Genomic DNA, 13144 nt, shown 5'->3' on the forward strand with positions numbered 1-13144 from the left:
CACCTGGCCCGCCTCCCTTTTCACACCCAGACCAGGGCCCTCGCTGCTGTGGGCACTGGGCACGGCGTGGGGTCCCTCTCAGGTCCCTCCACCCCGACCCCCGACCCCCCACCCTCTTCTGATTCCGTACAGTCAGTGGCTCCTCCCAGGGTGTCTCTGAGGTGAGCTCTGCGTCCCCACCGGGCGCACGGCCTGGCCCAGAGCAGGGCCACACGTCCTGTGGGCTCAGGGACAGAGTGCGAGCAAAGCCAGGGAGATGGGGCTCAGCCTGGGGGGCACCCTGCAGAGGGGGAGGGGGCGGGACGTTACTGGGAATAAGGCACCACTGAGACGGCGTCCCGGGTGCCCCGGGAGGTGTATGGCGCCTCTCATTGCACACAGACACACAGACACACACACACACCACACACACCATATACACACCACACACACACACAGACACCCCACATACAGATGTACATGCACACACACACACCACATACCACACACACACACACCACACACACCATATACACACCACACACACACACAGACACCCCACATACAGATGTACATGCACACACACACACCACATACCACACACACACCACACACACCATATACACACCACACACACACACAGACACCCCACGCACAGAGATGCACATGCACACACACACCACATACCACACACACACCACACACACAGACACATAAACACACACAGACACACACACAGAGACACACGCAAACACACACACAGACACACAAACACACACAGACACACAAGCACACACACACCACACACACCATATATACGCCACGCACAGAAACACACGTACACACACACCACATACCACACACACACCACACACACACACAGAGACAGACACACACGCACACACACACAGACCACATACCACACACACAGAGACACACACAAACACACACAGACACACATAGACACACACACAGACACACACTCTCACACACACACACACACAAACCACACACAGAGACACACAAACACACACAGACACACACGCACACACCATTTTACTAAATGAAATTGCATCACACATCCTAGGCTTTATTGTGTATAATTTATGGTACTTTTGTTGTAATCACGTACCTATGGTTTGGGTGATGCTCTACTTGTGTAACAAATCTGGGGTCCTACAGATATGTTTCTGATTCTCACTCTCTGCACACAGCCCACTGTCCGCATTGCCCCCTGGCGTCACTAAGGGCTGCTCTTAATTCTTGGGGATGAGTATTCAGGATGGGGAGGCTGGTTCCATGGTTTTGCGTATTTTTAATTTAAATATATTTTTCCAGATGGTGTTCCAAAAGAGCAGTTATAATTCACATCTCCTGCAATAATATGCAAATGTTCTTTCCTTCACATCCTCACCAGAAGGTGTTACCTTTTCAATTTTGGCCTATCTAAGAGGTGAAAATTGATATCTCCTTATTAAAATAATTTGAATTTTCTGGCTACTTGTGACTTTGTGAAACTTTTCCTACTATTTTTGGCCATTTGGGAACTTTCTAGTAAGCGCTTGTTCATATACTTTGCCTAATTGTGTCTTATTTGTCTTTTTAAAAATCAATTGTAAAAGCTCTTTGTGTATTACAGCTATGAACCCTCCCACTGCTTTCCTATTATTTCTCTTTGGGGTCACCGTCTCCTTATGCTACATATTTGTTAAAACATAGTCACACGTTTCTTTATGATTTTTTCTTTAATATCTTCTTAGTTACCAATATTCATTAAAATATTTGCCTAATCCACAGGTTACACATATATTCACTTTCTTCTAAGATTTTATTCTTTCATATTTTAATATTTGCTGTATTTGCTATTTATTTCTGAATGTGAGATGAATTAGAAGCCCAGCTGATTTGCTTAATTATGAAAGCCTCTTTCCCAGTGTGTAAATGCACCGGCCTTTTACCCCCGGCCTGGGCTCCGTTCCTGGCCCATCCCATGTACTCATCTGCCATGGTTTTCATTCCAAAAGCTTTACTATTTCTTAGGCAAGAGTCCCCTCAATCTTCTTTTCCACAGTTTTCTTGGTTACTTTTAGACATGTATCTTGTTATAGGAATTTAAGATTATTCTATGCAAACTACACACTCACACACAGAGACACACTGGAATTCTATTTGGAATTACATTAGTTTTATATTAATCTGTGGAGAATTGATATTTTCTGTTTTATTATGTCTTTCCAACCAATAACCAAGGATTCCTCTGTAAATATTCGTGTCTTACTTTCCTTCCCCCACGAACCTTTAATGATTCTTCACTAGGGTCCCGGCAGACTCGGGTCCCCAGGTCCCTGTTCCTGCTCCCTGACCCTCCTCTCCGTGGGCGCTCATTCCCGGGATCGGGGACGAGCCAAGATGCTCGGTGCGCTGGCACCCCGCTCCCCCTCCAGGGAAGGCAGCCTTCCTTTGGGGGAACTTCGCTCCCGGCAGAGCCGGCAAGCCGGAACCTCCCTCACTCTCTCCTTCAAGCATCCACTGTGCTCAGAGGTGGGGACACATAGGTGTGTACACATGGTTTTTTCCTTGCGAGAGTTCAACGTTTAGGCAAAGACAAAAGACAAGAGACGGACGATCCCACGGCATGCGACACACGTGGAGGAAGTGACTTCTACAGGCGTCTGTGCTGGCAGCTGGGGACACAGGTGAGGAACGGACGCTGTCCCACTGAACAGGAGGAACTGGCCCGGGCTGGTCACGTGATCACACGACGGCAGCCTGGGAAGCAGGACAGCACAGAGCCAGAGAGAGGATCGGGGGCAGAGGGATGCAGAAGTTCATCTGTGGGAGGGCAGAGCCCCGAATCCAGGCTATGCGCTGGCAGAAATCCATCCCGAGGGGCGTCTGCATCCACAGGAAGAGAGGAAACCAGCCCGAGAAGAAGCTCGGAAAGCGGCTCAGGCCACCAGCTTGAGCCTAAGGGGGACCTGAGGGCAGGGACGCGGCTCTGTCCTGTCAACTCACGTGCCCTCCTTGTGGGGTTCCAGACGTCAGCGCCCCTAGGGGCTTTAATAGTGGGACACTGGGAGGTCTAGCTGAGCGCTCACCTTGGTGTGAACGCCTAGCCTCGTCTCCAGCAGGTGTGCCTGGCTGAGCCTCAGGGGAGGAGGGGCCGATCGGGAGGCGGCCCCCCTGTCTGCAGGTGGCGCGGAGTCCGGAGGGCGGAGGGGGCCCGTCCACCAGCTCTGGGCTCCCCGGCTTCCCACAGGCAGAGCAGCTGTCAGCCCGATTGATCATGAAGCCGTGCATCTGCCTCCTGAAAGATAAATTCCAGCCTTCTCCAGGTTTCTATTTCACTTAACTAAAGCTGAAAACGGAGAAGGAACAATTAAACGCAACCCGAGGCAACCCCAAATAAGATCCATCAAAAACCTCACATCCAGTCCCGCTGGCACATTCATCAAAATGTCAGTCATTCCAAGTACGGTTTTATCTTATTAATGCTAATTTCTTCCATGGAAAGACTAGTGATTTTACCGTTCAGTGGTTATCAGGGAACTGGAAGAAACTCTATGCGTCTTAATTCAGCAGGTCGCCTTATTTACCGTCAGCTTATTTATAGCCAGCTGACAATCTCCTCACTTCTTGGCTTTGGGATCCCTCACCTACAGCGGGGCTGGTCCCACGAGGTACGGGCCACAGCAAGTCAGCTCACGGTTTTTCTGTCCCCTCCCTTCCCTTCCCTGTGTGTGATGTAGGAACCTCGAGAATGGTTGGTCAACCAGGCCAACAGGACATGGCACATCTGGCTGAAGTCACTCTGCATCCCCCATGGGACGTCTGCTGTGCATGGGAACAGGACCAACCCACGTGGACAGTCCTTCCCTCAAGATTCCTGGGCCCGGAAATGCCATCTCCCCTCCTCCATCAGCCTTGACTCTTCCGGGCATTGGGCCCCCGAGAGGGAAGAGGCAGCAGGTGAATCGTGGGGGGATGGGCAGGTCAGAGGCTGTGTGGCCACAACCTGGTGGCACCGAGTCTGGAGCATTGGGGCCCACCCGATCCCCTCTCTTCCCTGAAACAGAGCTCTCCCCGTGGCCGCTCAGGAATCCAGCAGCGCTTTTTAAGTAACATGTTTGGAAATGATCTGAGAAGTCAGAAATCAAGAGCCTTTTTGGCAGAAATGCATAATGAACGGCCAGTCATTAGATCTGGAGAAAATATGGTCGATAAAGAGACAAATAATGGACGAACAGCAAGAGCTGAAATACATGCTGGAACCGGTAGGTACCTCTGGACGAGGCGGGGAGGTGTGCTTATGTTTTGGTGCCACTGGATACTTTGTAAACCATCCTTTGCATTAAAATGTTCAGGAAATGAAATTTAAATGGAACTGGGTTAATCTGTTTCTTCCCCAGTCGACAGTCTCCGTGGGGACCTGGTACCCACTTTCCTGGTGGTTTCTTCCACCCTGCGTCCAGCTCTCTGGAGGTGTGTGCCAGGTGGAGGTGTGTGCCAGGTGGAGGTGTGTGCCAGATATCAGCTCAGGTGCGAGCCACACCCTGATGAGCACCTGCTCCAGGATCAGGCCGGGACAGACTCTGGAGTGGGGTGGGGAGAACGGACCAAGCAGGTGACCAGAGCTCAGAGGAGCGCTGGAATCAAGGCTGCCTGGCCCAGGTGCTCGGGAGGGCCACCCAGAAGCAGGTACCTAAAGCTCAGGTTATTTACATCTGTGGTTAGCGGGCTCCAAGCAGGTGGAACATCAAAGACCTGTGCGGCTGCCCGGGGGTGTGTGCACAGGCTGTAACTGGAGGTCATGTTCGGTCAGATGCACTGGACAGGAGAAACCGTTCTTGACGGGGGAAAGCACAGGAAAAGGCCCGTAAGAAAGCACAAGGAAGAAGGGAGACACAGTGGGCTCTGAAGGCGGCTGCACAAATCATCACACAAATCACGGAGCTGGGCAGGCTTCCACTGGGGAAACTCTGCTCGCTTCCTTGCGGCTCTGACTTCCTTCCAGAAGGAAGGAGATGCTAATAGATCGGTTGCTATTCATTATTGTTATAAATCAATGAATCGTTTCATATCATTAATAGAAATCAATGTATTAAATTCATTTCCTGTTTTCTTCATGTGTCTTCCTGTGAACTCTTTCAACCAAACATAAATAAAACCATAGAGAATAAATAGTATAAAAACATGCTTCGCCAATCATTGTCTTTAACAAAATTTTTAAATCGTCCATATTCGTTTCTTATTATGGTTTTTGAAAACAAATTATTATAGCTATAAGTGAAACTCCTTCTGCACCTCTACCATTTCAGTCCCTTCCCTCCCCAGAGGTAAGCTTGAGGCAGGGATTGCATCCTTTCACCTTCTTCCACCTCCTCCTGCTATTGGCCTGGAATAGAGATGGGATTGCTGGAACACCAGCAGCCATTTTGGAATGTGAGGCAACCTTGAGACCAGAAGCTATTCAAAAAAGATGATGGAGCGGAAAATAATGGAAGCCCGTAATTCTCATGTCACCATGAAGCCACACACAAGCCCTGGATTTTTGGCCTTTTGACTTAATAATTATATAAGAGAAAATAGTTTCTTGTTTTATTTAATCTGTTTTACATGAACTGGTTTCTGTGTTGTGCTGCTGAATTTATTTCTAACCAAAGCAGCTACTCTCCTGAGTCAGGTGTCCATCAGTGTTCCCATCCTTTCACTCACTAGGTGGGCACATATCCCTAAACAATACGTAACATCATCCTGCTTGTCTTACACTTTATACAATGGTATTTTGTAGTACAAATCGTTCTGTACCTTCTCACTCAACATGGTTTTGGAAACTCATCCGTATTGATAGTTTGTTCACTTTAGTGCCAAATAGTATTCCCACTTTGTACTGATGAATATTTAGATTAATTCAAGAAAGATTTTGTCACTAAAAGCAGCACTGCATTGGCATTCTTGCTGGCTTTTTCCATTTGCACGTGGTCACAACCCCCTGGGTGGAAGTTTGGAAGAGGATTTCTGTGTCACCCGCTTGCAGAAGCTCTTGTGAATTTCCCACCTCTGTGGATATCCTCACTCACCCGTTCTCACAGCCCTGCTGTTTACACTTTGGACAATCCAAAGGGTGTGATTTCATATTAGATTGCCCGAATTTTTATTTTCCTGATTACCGTTAAGTTCAGAATTTTAAAAAAGTCATTGGCCTTTATTTTTTCCCTTCCTGTGAAATGTCTGTTCATCTCCTTTGCCCGGTGTTTTTTTTTCAGTTGTTTGTCTTCATCTTAATTCCTTGTAAGGTCTTTGGTGCTCTGAGCATCAACGTACCAGCCACATGTACTGCAGCATCTCCTGCACGTCTATGGCTTGTCTTTTCAGCTTTATGCGGCCTCTCATTTCCCAGAGATGTAGTTTAGTGTATTTGAATGAATCAGCCACTTCCTCTATCACTTGGGCTCATCTGACACATCTTCTTCTGACTCAAGGTCATGAAGATCTAATCCCATATTTTCTTTTTTTTTTTAACATCTTTATTGGAGTATAATTGCTTTACAATGGTGTGTTAGTTTCTGCTTTATAACAAAGTGAATCAGTTATACATATGTTCCCATATCTCTCCCCTCTTGCATCTCCCTCCCTCCCACCCTCCCTATCCCACCCCTCTAGGTGGTCACAAAGCACAGAGCTGATCTCCCTGTGCTATGAGGCTGCTTCCCACTAGCTAGCTATTTTACGTTTGGTAGTGTTTGGTAGTGTATATATGTCCATGCCACTCTCTCACTTTGTCACATCTTACCCTTCCCCCTCCCCATATCCAAAAAAAAAAAAAAAGGTCATGAAGAACCTAGTGGCAAGACGGGAATAAAGACACCTACTAGAGAATGGACTTGAGCATATTTTCTTTTAAATGTCTTAAAATATTAGTTTAAAAAATTAGGTCTGTAACCCATTTGGGATTTCATTTCATTTTTGATGGAACTTAAAGATCAATTTCATTTTTTCTATTTGAGGAGCCCGTCATCCAGCACATCGTCACCTGTCTGTCCTTCCCTGGGGTCTGTGGTGTCACTCTGTCCCACATTCACCCCATGTGGCCTGCATCTCTCTTTGTGCTCTCTTTGCTGCCCTTAAGGGCTTTTTATGTCCTTCAGTGATTTATATATATATATCTTTCCACCAAAAGAGTCTTACAAATCTTCTTTTACGTCTTTGCACAGGGAGCTAACAGATAGAGAAAACTAGACCTTGGACTTAACAGCCGTCAACAGTTTGAGCCCTAAAAGCAAACAACCAACAAACATGCACGAGGAATGAGCTCCTTTCTGTCCCTTTGGGCATGTCGGCCTGCGAGGAAAGCCCCTGGATAAAGGGCCAAATGCTAAGAGACGCTGAGACCCTCCTTGGGCTGACAGAGTGCCATGGCCACTTCCTCAGGGAGACCCCCTACCTCTGCCGGGCTCCAGGGGACTAGTTCCCTAAGGTATCTCCCGAGGCCGATGTCCCACTGTATGGGGGTGAACCCGGGTGGAGACTGACTTTTCCCATCACCCAAACCGTGGCGGGTTGACCCCGCAACCTCTGGGTCCTTTGACAGCTGATCAGCTGATGACGGTCCCTCTTCTCACGCTAAGTCTGGGTCGTGGAGAGGGTCCTGAGCAGAGCGGTACACGTAGAAATCAGTAGATGCTGTGGACCGGCTTCTGGCTGAATGGATGCGTTCATTCCGGGGACAAACATGCACCGAGCTCCTCACAGGTACCTACTTGCAGGGGCAGGGGCCACACTGACCGCTGGCCTCACGTCCCTGGAGCTCAGCACACGGCCACGCGGGGGGGTGCAGGGCATTGACCTTTGCAGATGGATGGGTGGTGGAGGGGCTATGTCCCTGCGTCCCGCTCTCCGTGTGTCAGTATCATAGGGTCAGGCAGGCACACGGCACATTCTTGTCTTGAAAGTGTACAGAAATCTGTACAGGACGATGTGAACCCTGCCTGCCTCCGAGGTCCCTGGGGGCCTCCCCCGTGCTCCCGCGTGCCTGTGGCACACTCCTCGATGTGGTTTAGCACAAGATGAGAGATGCTTCATAAAGCACAGGACTGAGGTCCAGCCAGGGACGGATGCGGGAGAAGGTCCAGGCCGCCGCTGCTGCTGAAACACACACACAGGCCGGCTTCCTGGTTAGAGGTACCGGTGGGTGCACCAACCCTGCCCAGTGCCAGGGAGCTTCGCCAAAGGCCAGAGCACCCTGTTCTCTCTCTCCCTGGCTGTTTGGTGCTGGCAAGGCCACCCAGCCCTGGGGCTCCAGGGCAGCATCTCCGAGATGGGAGGGTAGAACCCATGCCCAGAGGGAAGCAGCCATCCGGAGACACCGGAAGCTGCCGTCCTGGCCTGACGCACCTCTCAGCCCTTGGGAGCCATGCCACTGGACCCAAGTCGGGGCCTCCGAGTTCTCCGCAGATAATGAGGCTGCGTGTTGTCATCTCATTCTGCCCTTGGGCTCAGAATTCCGCCCTCCTCCCTGGGTGTTGCCCACAGACGCCCCCTCCCACCTGAGGACAGCAGGGCAGGGGGCTGACGCCCTGGGACCTCCCTGGCTGGGAGCCTCGTCCGAGGTATTTGCTCCAGAACTTCCAGCTAAACTTCTGCCCTCTGCTTCTGGTGTGGAATTTTCCCGAGAAGCTGGGAGTGGGGGGTAGGGTGAGCAAGGAAACAGAACATGTCTCCACTGAGTCTTTCCAGTAGCTTCCATCTCCTCACCAGCAAGCGTGCCCAGCAGGCCCTCCTGCCTTTGCTTCTAACTTGTCACGTTGCAGACTTTTCCCCACGACTGTCTGAGTTATTTTGCTAATTAGAAGAAGCTGCTTTCGCTGGGTGGCATTTGGATGCTCCCAGGGGAATCGCAGGTGCACCCTGTCACCCCTGGCTGGGGCACATGGGGTCCGCGGCTCCCAGGCTAATTCTCAGAGGGATTCGGAACAAAACTGAAACCCCCGCTGAAATGGCAGGAAACGTGGTCTTTTCATCTTTACCTGTCCCGTCCTCCCCCCCCCCCTTTATTATGTTTATGGAGAAAAAAGGTCCACGTGCTTTGAGCAAATGTTCTTTCTACTATTCCGAACATGGAAAAATGGGGAAAAGTGCTTAAAATGATAGGTCTCGCTCTTTTCTAATCACAGAAGATTGACTTACTGAGGAAAATGAAATCTGAATTTTCTGAAGAAATGTCACAAACGTTGACAACCAGGCAATTTTGTGAACGTGGGCCATCTGGGGACGAGAGGGGGGTTTGGCTGAAGCCCTCAGCATCGTGGCTCATAAAAGGGTCTGACTTCTTCCAATTAGCTCAATAAAATAAGCAATTTTATGCTTCCTCTCAAAAAAATGTTTCAGATACTCAGTCTGAAGGCTGAGATGTAGTGGGCATGGTTATCTACGCGCACAGATGGGACCTGGTAAAGACACTCAGGAGGTTTAGCTTGTAGGATATTAGGGGTACATTATGTGCAGTTCTATTTTCTGAGCTACCTGAGAGGAAGACCAACCAGGGCCCAGGGCAGCCGCTCGTCACATGGGTGGCATCTCCAGCAGAAGCACTTTGGGGGCTACAGCCAGAGCGTGCAAACCAGGAGGGCAGGATCTGGGCGCTTGGCTGGCTCCTAGCCTGGCTGAGGGCACAGAGAGCTTGATGTCGATTCGGGGCAGGTTCTGAAGTTAGCTAGAAGAGGAGACAGATGATCTGAGTGGACCAGAGCAAGACGTTCCTGGTCGAGAGTTGGTGGAGTGAGTGTTGTAGGCCGGATGTATTGAGGCCAAGGAGGAGCGTCCCAGGTGGAGGGCAGCCCTGGGGGGAGCCCTATGGTGGCCAGGACAACAGGGAGGGCTGGGGCACAGACACCGAGCTCCCCTCCCTCACCTGTCCTCCCCTCCCCTCCCTCACCAGTCCTCCCCTCCCCTTCCCTCACCTGTCCTCCCCTCCCCTCCCTCACCTGTCCTCCCCTCCCCTCCCTCACCTGTCCTCACCTTCCAGAACTGAATTGTCTTCTCAGGCCTGGCCACATGCAGCTCACGGATATGATCCTCTCTGATGAGTTTTTTTTCTTCAGATAAGAAATATTTGCTGTCAAGTCTTAATTTACATTTTGTGGGGGAGAAGCCCAGTTGTTCAGCTAGGCTGTAATGAGGTATGTTTTTCCCTGCAGTGCATTTGCATTTGCAAAAATCCTCTAAATGTTCCAGGCCAAGAACGAGCATTTCGGTGTGGGCGTTACGGGTGTGGGTGGAGGGTGGAGACCAGATGGGGCAGCGGGACATGCAGATCCGGGCACGCTGGGGACACACGGGGCTCCGGGTCAGAAGCCGGCCGACTGGCCTGCGGGGCTCCAAGGACATGGCAGATAAGTGCCCTGCTGCTGGGACCCAGCTCTCCGTCAGTGCCACCCGGGGTCGCACCTGCAGTGGGCTTGGAGTGCGGGCAGCGCTGTCAGCCCAGTTAGGACGGGACCTAAAGCCATTCCTCCCATTGGCTCCATAGCCATAAAGCTGACATGGTGATTTCCGTCTGCGGCTCTCACGTCTCACTGCCCAACAGGCTCCAGGCTCCAGGACAGGAGACGGGCTATTTATCTGCCCCATGAAGTCCCCCAGTGGCCCTCGACAGGCAGACCCCATGCCCAGATGTGTGTGTCTTAGTGAAGCCTCGAGCCTCTCTAGGGTGAAGACACCGCGCCCCTCTTTGAAGGCAAAGCCCGGGGATCCTGGGCTTCCGTTCTTTGTCCCGAAGGCTCTGGACACGGCAAAGGGCAGAGGGTGGTTGCCAGACAGCTCTGTCCCTTGATTTATTTCATCTTCAAGAAGACAAACCTCTGCGGTGGAGAGGGGACGCTTGGCTCTCTCAGAGCCCACTCCCACCTGTGAAGAGACGGCCGGGCAGATGGTCCCCGTGCTGGACGGCCCTGACCATCCCTCAGGTCCTCTCCCGTCCCACACACTGATCCAGCCCCTCATCGCAGGGCCGGGAGGGAGATGGAACCCACTCGTGGATTTCTCTGCAGGAGCCGGTGGTTCCCCCACTGCTGGGAGGTTCTAGTGGAGCTGCTACCAATTGGAGGGTCCAGATAGAAGCCGGGGGCCTTCTGGGGCTCGCCCGGAGGGGCTCTGACCCTCACCTCTGCCCCTCCTGCTTCCTCTCCCACATGTGCATCTCTCGTCAGGAAACCCAGACCGGGAACCAGTGGGGAAGGGATGGAGCTGCAGGAGGCTTGTCAGTGACAGGGTGACGCTAAGGGTGGCCGACCCCAGGTCCCCTTCCCACATCCAGGGGGTTGTGAGCAAATCTGAGTCTCTGAAATACGGGAACTTCCTCTTCTCTGCCCTTAACCTTCAGAGCCCCAGCAAAGGAATGCAAGAGAAAGTGAACCCCTGGGCTGTATACAGCCTCTGCCCCAAGTGGCCCAGGACCCCAGGACCACTGCCCACTGACCTAGAAAGGCCTTCCTCAGGTGGCAGGATCTGTCCTGGGTCACACCACAGAGACAGGCTGGGAGAAGGCCACTGCCTGTTTGGGGGCACCTGGCACTGACCACAGTCATGCAGTCAAGGCTGCATTCTGAAGGAGACATAAAGCTCTTTTTGAAAGCAATCCTTTTTAAAAATTTCCCTTTAGTGGCCACTGATATACCCCCATATCAGTGCTGGGTTCTTGTCTTAGCCTTCGTCTTTCTCTCAAATGCTTTAAACGCAAATGACCACAGCCGGATCCGCGGGAAGTTCGGAAACCAGAGCCCGGCTCTAGGAGACGATGACTCAGGAGCACTGCCACCTGCACACCTGGAGCCAGATGGTCGAGCCCTCACCATTTGAGAGTCTGAATGGCAGGCTTTTCCTATAACTTTCCAAAATAACATGACAGCTACCAATCTGCAAACTAGCTCTTCCGCAAATGTATTCTAGCTCTCAGGGTGGTGCGGGCACCTCAGAGGAACCACATCTCCCATCCAGTAGATGTTCATGTCTTACCTTACACTCCTGAACTTACCTCTGGTCTCCATGGTCCAGGTGAGACATCCTCTCGTCCATACTGGTGTTTCCTAGAGGTGGTTGTGTCACTTCTCTCTGGCTGATTTCAAGAAGTTGTTCTGTTCCTTTAGTTTTCAGAATTTCCATTATGATGTGCTTTGGTGTGGACTTCTTTTGGTTTAATCTGTTTGTGCTTTGCACAGCTCTCTTGGATCTGCATGTTTGTGTCTTTTTCCAAATTTGGGCCGCTTTCAACCATGGTTTCTTCAAATGTCCCTTCAGCCCCACTCTCTCCCTCTTTTACTCTGGGATCACGACGATCAGAGTGTGAGATCGTCTGTCACTTTCCCACAGGTCCCAGAGGTACTATTCATGTCTGCTTTCTGTTGATTTCTCTCCCTCAGGTGAATTCTATTGTTCTGTCCTCAAGTTCATTGGTTCTGTTCTCTGTTATCCCTACTATAGTATCGAGTGCATCCAGCAAGTGTTCATGTTTGGTTCTGTATTTTCAGTCTTATAATTTCTCTTTGGTTCTTTTTCATAAATCGATTTTATTGCTGAGGTTTTTCTCTTCTTTCATTTGTTTCAAGACCATTTGTAACTGACTGTTGAAGCATTTTTTATGACGCCTACTTTAAACTCCTTGTCAGATGGTTCCAGCATCCGGCCCATCCTGCTCTTGGTGTCCCATGATGCTCTTTTCTCATTCGAGTTGCGATTTTCCTAGTTTTTGATATGATGGGTGATTTCAACTGTGCCCTAGGCATTTGATTATAATACTAGGAGACTCTGAGTCTCATTTAAATCTTTTATTTCAGCAGACAGTACCAGTTTGTGTTTAGTATGTGGGTCCTAACCGACCTTTGTGCACTGTGGTTCCGATATAAGTTTAATTTTCGGAGACTTGTCATGTTAGTTGGGTTTTCTTGGTTTGTCTAGTACCAGTGGGGCTCCCGCGGGTTCTTGTTGGTCCTGTTCCAGAAGGAGGAAGGAGTCTCCCCAGGCAGGCTCGTGTTTCTCATGGGGGACGGATGTGGTGGTGCAGCCCTACCTGCCCCCCTGACCCCCAGGCTCAGGGCAGGGGAGGGGTCTCGGGCAGAAAGGAACAGAAGACAGCCTTTTCCTCTAGCTGGGTCTCCTCTGCCAGCTTTGC

The 13144-nt window shown here is 50.7% G+C and overlaps 2 long non-coding RNA genes across 2 annotated transcripts in view; both read left to right on the forward strand.

The window, feature by feature from the left end:
- The window catches only part of LOC309641544, an 800613-nt gene that overhangs the window by 674522 nt on the left and 112947 nt on the right, over positions 1 to 13144 (forward strand). The gene's annotated exons all lie outside the window — the stretch shown is intronic.
- On the forward strand, positions 2370 to 6378 carry LOC309641141. Its single transcript, XR_014252542.1, has 2 exons — positions 2370 to 4461; positions 4496 to 6378. It is a non-coding gene; the product is annotated as an uncharacterized lncRNA (long non-coding RNA).

Source organism: Balaenoptera physalus (assembly GCF_965194825.1).
Source record: "Balaenoptera physalus genome assembly, chromosome: 13".
NCBI lineage: Eukaryota > Metazoa > Chordata > Mammalia > Artiodactyla > Balaenopteridae > Balaenoptera > Balaenoptera physalus.